The sequence below is a fragment of the Adiantum capillus-veneris genome, unplaced genomic scaffold (genome assembly GCF_014529385.1).
Source record: "Adiantum capillus-veneris isolate H3 unplaced genomic scaffold, ASM1452938v2 Hic_scaffold_325, whole genome shotgun sequence".
Classification (NCBI taxonomy): Eukaryota; Viridiplantae; Streptophyta; class Polypodiopsida; order Polypodiales; family Pteridaceae; genus Adiantum; species Adiantum capillus-veneris.
The window spans coordinates 1,169,993-1,180,126 of record NW_028221436.1 but is presented as its reverse complement, the minus strand read 5'-3'; positions in this window follow the sequence as shown (position 1 = coordinate 1,180,126).

Sequence of the window (10,134 nt, the reverse complement as noted above, 5' to 3'; positions counted from 1 at the left end):
CACAAAAGGGGAAAGGGGGACACATGTCACAAGGCTATTACTTATGCTTCTCAATTATGATTGGCTAAGCTTTGCAGGGTCCAATAGGGTGCCAACAAGATTAAACTGCAAGAGGGGTCGACCAATAGAGAGAGAGAGAGGGGGCTGATTTTGGCAAGGCATTATCACACACACACTCACACAATCTCATGTGTGAAGCAAGAAGACTCTCTCTTTCCTTCTTAAGCTTGAATGGAAAGCTCATCATCTACTCCAAGCTTGTGACAAGGGAGGCCTACACCAACAACCCTTGGCTTTGTGATGCAAATCCAACCAAGAGCTAAGCTTCAATGCATGTTCATCTCCTCTAACATGCTAATTACTAAGCTATGCTAAGCTATTATGAGTGATTATGTGAGGAGATATACTTCTTTCTCGTAAGACTACTCCTTCTTCCTCTCAATCTACTCTCATACCCCGCTAGCTCTCACCATCTTTGAAGGTGTGTGAGGTCTTGGGTCTGAGACCATGAGGGAATTGATGTTGTGTTTTATAAGTGTTTTCTTAGTGCTTGAAGTTTCCATCTTCATTGCACTAGCTAGTTATTGAAGGAACACAAAGAATTGTATTGTAAAATGTCTCCCTTGATGGGGGAAACCTATAATACAAAGCTTTTGGAGGGGAGACCGGGTCCATGTAAATTGGGTCCTCAACTTTTGTCAATAGCTTAATTTCTCTCTTTTTTGAAGTATTGTTCATGCCTATCTAACTAGGTGTTATGCTTTTTGTTGCTCTCTCTATCCAAGAACTCTTGCAATGCTCATTAGGAATGTATTCTAATGAAATGCTCACTATGTCTATGCTATTTTCCGCTACACACAAGTTACTAGGCCATTAAATGTTACAATCTTTGTCTGCCAGGTGTGGAAGCCATGGCTGCAAAACTCGTCAAAGTTTTATTTATTTCCCCCATGATCGTGCGCCCCAAAATGTAGTGAGAGGAAGGTCTTACCTTAGTATGTGGGGAGTGTGTGGTCCTCGTGTGAGCTATACACCAATTGCTCAAGGAAATTACAAGCATTGTTTTCCAAGTGTGAAGTCACTCTTCACGACTATGAAGCACCTCTTCACAAATCATGGAAAAATGCCTTCAGTGTGCACCGTCAATGTTCGAAGTGTGTGATGTGATATAGCTATGCCGTAAAAGGTAGCGTATAATGAAAAAATTACACCCAAGAAAATGGATCATATCATCATCACGAATAAACACAATATTGGGGATAAGGTTCAGCACTGTGGGAAGAGCATCCAAGGCGTTTGAGGTGGGCTAGCTTGAAAGATTGACCTTTTAGAGCGAGTCCCGATGGGCTTGAAGTGGGAATGGCCACTTTGATAAATTTTGATAAAGGAATATTGCCCCAAAAAATAAAAACTTTAAAGCTTACATGATGTCGATGATCGGATGCAAGGCATCTGGGCGAGTAGTATTTATGCCAAATAGTAGTGGCGGAGGAGCCAAGGGCAAGGTGAGAAGCTATGAGTAGTGTGAGAAGGGATAAGGTGATGGTGAGGCAACATGATGACTTGACATCACAGGGGGCAGAGGTGATTAGAGTGGGGGAGCAAGATGGTGGTTGTGAAGCTACACTTGTGCTCACGAGGCTGTAGAATACACTAGCAAGGCTGCCAATAGACTTGACGAAGATGACCCAATAGCAGGTGATGTACATGTGGATATGTAACATTTAATGGCCTAAAAACTTGTGTGTAGCGGAAATTATCATGAACATAGTGGGCATTTCATTAGAATAGATTCCTAATGAGAATTACAAGAGTGCTTGGGTGGAGAGAGCAACAAAAAGCATAACACCTAGTTAGATAGCATGAACAATACTTTCAAAAGAGAGAGAAATTAAGCTATTGACAACAGTTGAGGACCGGATTTGCATGGAGCCGGTCCCCCCTCCAAAAGGCTTTGTATTATGGTTTCTCCCATCAAGAGAGACATTGTACAATACAATTCTTTATGTTCCTTCAAGACTAGCTAGTGCAATGAAGATGAAAGCTTCATGCACTAAGCAATACACTTAGCAAACACAACATCAATTATCCCCGGTCTCAGACCCAAGACCTCACACACCTTCGAAGATGGTGAGAGCTAGCAGGGTATGAGAGTAGATTGAGAGGAAGAAGGAGTATCTTACGAGAAAGATGTACATCTCCTCACATAATCACTCATATTAGTATAGCTTAGATTAGTAATTAGCATGGTAGAGGAGATGAGCATGCATTGAAGCTTGGCTCTTGGTTGGATTTGCATCCACATGCCAAGAGTGTGTCGATGTAGGCTTCTATCTCACAAGCTTCGAGTAGGTGATGAGCTCTCCATTAAAGCTTGGGAAGAGATAGTCTTCTTTACTTCACACATGAGATTGTGTGAGTGTGTGTGTCATAATGCCTTGCAAAAATCAGCCCCCTCTCTCTCTTGGGTGACCCCTCTTGCTATTTGCTCTTGCAGGCTCCCCATTGGACAGTTCCAAGCTTAGCCAATAGGAAAATAGGGGTAAATTGAAGAGCCTTCTGACATGTGTCCCTCTTTCCCTTTTTGAGAGAGCTTTATCAATTAAACTTAATTGATTTAAATGAATTAAATCCCCATCGAACCTTTCCCCATTCTAGCCAATAGGAATTTAAGTAGCCCATTGGGCTGCTCAATTCCTATTGGACCCTTCACAGGCTGTCCAATAATCGTCCAGGAGACTTAATTTTCATTGGTTCTTTTTATTAAGTGTTTTAAAATTAATTAGACTAAATTTACTCTAGCTTAATTCTCATTGGTCCACTTCAAGGGTCATCCAATAGGAATTGAGCACACTTTGGGAGCAACTAATTTAGGCATCTGACATGTGTCCTTTATGCCCTTTGTGTTCAAATGGGAGCTTGTGTGTGTGTGTAAGTTTTTTAGTTTTCTCTCATCCCCCTACCTTTAGGGCTCGCCCCCTCATGTGTAGGGATGTGCGTTGACTTTGGAGAGTACACAAACCACCCAATTTATCCTAAGCTTTAACCCTTTGGACACAACCTTTGAATTTTGGAACCTTAGCATTTTGGAAGTCTTAATGGGCTGAACCTTAGGGTCTATTTAGCCCATTGTTGCACATGGATCTTTTGCAGATGGCCCCCCCTTTGGATCCCTATTTTCCCTCCTTTGGATCCCTATTGTGGCCGGTCTGCTAGTTTAACCAATATTCTAGCTTTTTCTCCCCTGGCACTTCCCCATATTAAATGATTAGTTTGACATGAGAAAATAATTTAGGAGAATTAGGTTATGATTATTATGACATTACCTCTCTCTTGAAATCATAGTCGTCCTCAACTATGGTGTAGAGAAGATAAGCATATTCATGAGTCCTTTTCTTAGCGGGTAGAGGATCCCTATGTTACCCTACGATATCATTCCACAATGGATGACTAGTCCATTTGGTGCTTGAGAGCCTAAGGCTGCCGCAAGCATGTCTGCACATTAGTCCTATCAATCTTCCATAGTAGAGTGACAATCTCTACTTGGTGTTTGGGAGACGTCGTCTCCACAAACTTGATCTAAGCATGCATACTACTTCATTTTTGTGCACAATAAAGAAAAAGAGAGTCTTATAAGACAAAAACTTTGTTCATTTGCTTACTCTTGGGAAGCATTGTAAGCATTGACAAGGTTTAGGTTATCCTTTAATTGTATGCTTTGCATCCATCTAGCATCTTCAAAAGGATAATCCTTAAACTTAATAAGATATCATCGGATAGTCTTACCGCCTCTTAATACCGTGTCTTCATGTCGGAGAATGGACTCGGGCTACAACACCTCTTGGTCCTCGATCTCCGGTGGGTCTTCAATAGTTGGTTCTTGTGGTGGCTCTCCCTTGTAAGGCTTTAATAGGCTCACATGGAAAGCATTGTGTATGAGCCAATGATTGGGCAACTTGAGTTGATAGGCCATGTCATTGATTGGCCTAAGAATCTGAAAGGGACCATAGTACCTTTTTCTAGTTTAGCATAGTACTTTTGGTGTCCCCTAGGATTCTTGCCCGTCGTGTGCCTTAATCGAGCCTTGGGAAACTTTAATAAGACCCAATCATTTTCTTTAAGGCTTGGGCTCTTCTGTGCTTGTCAGCAGCAGCCTTTTTCCTTTGCTGTGAGATAGAGATAGCATCCTTAATCTTTTGAAAAGATTCTTGTAGTTCTCGGCTATACTCATCTGCAGCGAAGATCTTCCCATGTACCTTAAGTAGCAAGGGACTTTTTGGTCTCCTCTCAATTACCTCGAAAGGTGCTTTTCCGTGGAAGTATGTACAGTGTTATTGTAAGCATACTCTACTAAGGGTAAGTACTTCTCCCATTGGGATCTTTGATCTACTTCCGTTACATAGGCTTTTAGTAGATCGAGAATTGTTAGGTTAGCTATTTCACTTTGGCCATCCGTTTGTGGATGATAGGCCGAAGAGAAGTTTAGCCTTGTCCCTAAATTCTCAAAGAGACCCTTCCAGAAATTACTGGTCATTCTAGGATCTCTATCCGACACTATGGACATTGGCAAGCCATGGTACTTGAAAATTTGTGAAATGAAGAGGGTTGCCATTTGATGGGCTTTGATAGTCTTTTTGACAGGTATAAAATGAGCTTGTTTACTGAACCTGTCTACTATCGTCCATATTCCCGTATTCCCATGGATAGACTTAGGCAATCCAAAGATAAAATCCATGGATATGCTCTCCCATGGTGAATTAGGGATTGGCAAGGGTTGAAGCAATCCAAGTTGCTTCCCTGTATCAAATTTTGTCTTTTGGCATACCACACACTTAGAAACATACTCTTGTATGTTCACTTTCATGGTAGGCCAATAGAAATATGTTTCAATTTCCTTTAAGGTACACTGAATCCCTCTATGCCCGCATAAGGTGGAGCATGAGATTCATACATTACTTTCTCACGTAGTGAGTTAGTAACACATAGTCTATTGCCATAGAGAAGATAACCATCTTGTAGAGTAAATGGTTCTTCTTTCTTCCCTAATGCAAGGGCTGAAATCACATCTCTAAAATCGGGATCAATAGCATACTCATCTATCGTTGAAGATAGATCATTGTGAGTTGCTATGGAAACCGCATTCACTCTCGGCCGTATTGAGAGTGCATCAGCTACTTGATTATGCTTGCCAACAATGTGAGCAATATGAAAATGAAATTGCAAAAGGAAATTTGCCACCTCATTTGTTTGTTGGAGAGCTTGGTCTACGTCATGAAGTACTTAAGACTTTGGTGATCCGTTCGCACAATGAAAGGAGTCCCAAATAAATAGTGCTTCCATGAGTCTAAGGCATGTAGAACTGCAAGGAGTTCCTTTTCATATATGCCTAAGCTTTCTCAACAGGGTCGAGCCTTCGACTCTCATAGCCTATGGCGTGCCCTTCTTGGAGCAAAACAGCTCCAAGGCAATCACCACAAGCATCACATTGGACCTCAAATGGTTTTGAGAGATCCGATAGTGTAAGCACAGGTTGGGAGATAAGCTTTTCTTTAAGCTTTTCAAAAGCATTGTTCTCCTTAGCAGACCATGTATACCTAACGCTTTTCTTTGTTAGGTCATGTAATGGTCCCGCAATTTGTGAGAACTTTTCTATGAAGCGTCTATAGTATGCACACATACCTATAAAGCTTCTTAGTTCATCAAGATTCCTTGGTTTAGGCCATCCTTTTATTACCTCTAACTTGGATGGATCCATTTGGATGCCATCTTGAGAGATAATGTGACCTAAATACTGAATCTCTTGCAAGAAAAATTCACTTTTCTTTCGATTAACATAAAGTTTATTCTGTCTTAAAAATTGACAAATTACCTGGAGGTGTTGCTTGTGTTCATCTAATGAATTAGAGTAGATGATAATATCATCAAAGAACACTCCAGTGAAGGTTCGATGAGGCCTAAATAGCTTCTCCATCAAGCGGTTGAATGTGGCTGGTGCATTGGTCAAGCCAAAAGGCATGACAATGTATTCGTAAAGACCAAATGTGGTGCGAAATGCGGTCTTTACAATGTCTTGATCAACTATCCTTATTTGATGATAGCCACTTTTTAGGTCAATCCTACTGGAGTAGGTCGATCCTTGTAGCTTATCAAATAGGTCTTCTACCCGTGGAACGGGAAACCTATTCTTGACAGTCATCCTATTTAGTGCTCTATAGTCGACACACATACGATATGCGCGTCTTTCTTTTGCACTAATAGCACAGGTGAGCAAAATGGAGATGAGCTAGGCTAAACCATGCCCTTCTCAACTAACTCATGCACTTGCCGCATAATCTCCTCTTGTTGTTGAGCTTGAAACTCTATAAGGAGGTTTGTTAGGCGGTGAACTTCCTGGAAGAAGTTCAATTGCATGGTCATCATTACCTTGTTTAGGAGGTAGCTCACAAGGGATGTCGTCAATAAAAACATCTTGAAACCCCTTGAGAAAATTGGATAACTCTAATTCCTTTTGGTTGCTTTTATTTTCTTTTGCTAAAGCATTAGGTTCATTTTGAGAATCTTTAACAAAAATCATGTACACAAAAATAGAGCTCTTTATTGACTTGTTGAAAGCTGGTGTATGTACAATGGGGATAGTGTTATCCATTTCCTTAGCATCTATATACATGTCTTTTTCCCTAAACTTAAAGGAGATTCTCCTTTCAAGGAATTTAACATTGGCAGCCAGGCGATCAAACCATGGTGCCCCTAGGATTACATCCTCATGCTTGAGAGGAGAGATAAAGAAGTCCTCTTTGTCCACATAGCTTTGAACATGAAGCCTCAATTTCCGATTAAGGGAGTGACTGAAGCTTCTTGCTCCTTGAAAGCACTGTCTGCGGGTAGGACATCTCCCATCTCGTAGGCTTGTATGCTTAGCTTGGTGGCCAACTCTATAGATATAAAGTTGTGAGTAGAACTGGATCAAAGAGAATAAAAGCATCATGTTCTCTTACCTTTCCCCAAGCATGGCATAGAGAAGATCCTTTGTGGTGAGTTTGGTGAGTCTCCTCCTCTTGGATTTCAACCAAGGAAGCTCTAGGAGGATCTTGGCGGTTGTTCTTTTGGGGACAAGCGCGGTACGCATGCCCTTGTTCACCGCACTTAAAACACCGGTTATCCTTGCGATAACGCTCAAGCTCTTCAGGAGAGAGTTTGTTTTTACCTTTGTAAACTCCCTTCTCTTTAGCTTTGTTGGAGTTGCCCTTAGGAGACTTTTGGACATTGTCCTTTCCCTTAGGCTCGTTGGATCCCTTGTTTTCGTGGGCTTATTATTTCTTTTAGCCCCCGTTTGGAAATTGATTCGAGAGGCCACCATAGTATGGTGTATTACCGCCGATATGGTACGTGGCCTTTGGGAGTTGACCTACTTCGCCATTTCTTCGGTTAAGCCCGCACTTTTTTTTTTTTTGCTCTCCAAAATCCAACTTTTTAAAGACAGTGGCTTTGAGTTGTAAGTCCCAAAACTTGTCTACATATTTGTGAATGGATTCATAGGGAGAGAGCTTTAAGCTTTGCCATTCGGTGAGTACTTTGTCTTTGGCATCGGTGGCCAAAAACTGCTTCATAATGGAAGCTCTTAAAGCTTTCCATGTTCGTGGAGCTTCACCGTTGGCTCGCAGGCTAGACCACCATTGCCTGGCGGACTTTTGAAAGTGCATAGCTACATGGCGTATCTTAGAGGACTCCGTGAATCTCGAATGTTGGATAAAGGCCAAGACTTTGTCCGTAGCACCAAAGGTACCATCATAGGTAAGGAAAGAGATGCTCTTCCCTCCCTCTTTGAATTTCTTCAACTTGGACAACCTCTTCCATGCGGCATATAATTTCCTATGGCCTTTCTTTTTGATGGTTCAAAGGTTGCACCATCACTTTCTTCAGAAGGTGAAGAATTTGAAGAAGGTGGAGAAGAGGGTGACCTCTTTCTCGCCTTTTTCTTGTCTTGATCTTCGGCATCTTCACCATCACTTTCATAAGAGGAAGAGGATGAAGAAGATGGAGAAGAGGGTGTCCTCTTTCTCGCCTTTTTCTTCTCTTGCTTTTTATCATCCCTCTTTGAATTATGATGTGGAGAAGAGTGCGATGGTCTTCTCCGCTTTTGGTGGTGATGGAGAGCGTTTAGCCCGCCGTCTTCGTGGAGCCATCTCTGCCGAGGTGGCGGGAGACTCACTTATTTCTCGTTCCTTCGGTGGAGGCTCTTGAGTTCTCCTTTGGGAAGGAGATGCATCATCAAGAAGTAAATTCTTGAGCCCTTCATATGGATTCTCTTCTTCTCTCCGAGGGAGAGAGACCTCTTTTGGGAGTCTAACAAGGAGGCTTCCTAGGTGTTCTCTCGTCATGGTGATGAGCTTGGAGAATCCCGTGAGCACGGAGCTGCCGTTGCACTTCACTTTGGAGAGATGGATTTCCCATGGCTTGTTGAAGCCTAGAAACCAGATAGTTAACAAGCATTGAAGCATCATTAGTAGCTTGCTCATGAGCAAAATCAAAGTTATCAACATTAATTTCACTCTCTTTACTATTGTCAGCCATTCTAACAACTTTTAGGTGTAAACTTTTTAGGTGTACTTTGGCACTTAAGCCCTAGTTGCTACTCCTCTTTACCCCTTTAGAAAAAGCACTCAAGCTACTGTACCCGCGGCTCGAATACCATTAATTGCAAGGAATAGAAGAGAGGGTCTTTCGACACCAAAAATAGCAGCTCCTGTCAAGCTTCTAATAGCTCAATAGTGGTTAAGCCATAGGCAAGCCCAATAGGACTCCACTATTAAGACCATAGCTCTCGATGGTGATGCCCCGTTAACTGCACAAAGGCAGGCGCATTGCAAGGTTGAAAAATCCCTATTCTACTTACTCACAGGCAATTAATAATACCAACCATTTATAGCTAGCTTGAGGACCTCCCTTCTTGAGCAAGAAAGAGAAACCTTGAGCTCTATACCAATGTAACATTTAATGGCTTGTAACTTGTGTGTAGCGGAAATTAGCATAAACATAGTGAGAATTTTATTAGAATAGATTCCTAATGAGAATAACAAGAGTGCTTGGGTGGAGAGAGCAACAAAAAGCATAACACCTAGTTAGATACATGACAATACTTCAAAAGAGAGAGAAATTAGCTATTCACAACAGTTGAGGACCGGATTTACATGGAGCCGGTCCCCCCTCCAAAAGGCTTTGTATTATGGTTTCTCCCATCAAGAGAGACATTGTACAATACAATTCTTTGTGCTCCTTCAAGACTAGCTAGTGCAATGAAGATGGAAACTTCATGCACTAAGCAAAACACTGTCAAGATTTAATAGCTCAATGGTGGTTAAGCCATAGGCAAGCCCCGTAGGACTCCACTATTAAGACATGGCTCTCGAGGTGATTGCCCCGGTAATGCACAAAGGCAGGCGCACTGCATGGCTCAAAAAATCCCTATTTATTACTCATAGGCAATTAATAATACCCCTTTATAGCTAGCTTGAGGACCTCCATTTTGAGCAAGAAAAGAGAAACCTTGTGCTCTGATACCAAAGTAACATTTAATGGCCTAAAAACTGGTGTGTAGTGGAAATTATCATGAACATAGTGGCATTTTCATTAGAATAGTTTCCTAATGAGATTTACAAGAGTGTTTGGGTGGAGAGAGCAACAAAAAGCATCAACTAGTTAGATAGCATGAACAATACTTTAAAAGAGAGAGAAATTAAGCTATTGACAATGTTGAGGACCGGATTTGCACGGAGCCGGTCCCCCTCCAAAAGGCTTTGTATTATGGTTTTCCTCCCATCAAGAGAGAGACATTCTACAATACAATTTTTGTGTTCCTTCAAGACTACTAGTGCAATGAAGATGAAAGCTTCATGCACTAAGCAATACACTTAGCAAACACAACATCAATTATCCCCGGTCTCAGACCCAAGACCTCACACACCTTCGAAGATGGTGAGAGCTAGCAGGGTATGAGAGTAGATGAGTAGGAAGAAGGAGTAATCTTACGAGAAAGATGTACATTCCTCACATAAACACTCATATTAGCATCTTTAAGCTTATAGCAATGCATTAGCTTATCATGTTGAATTTGCATCCACATGCCAAGATTATGTC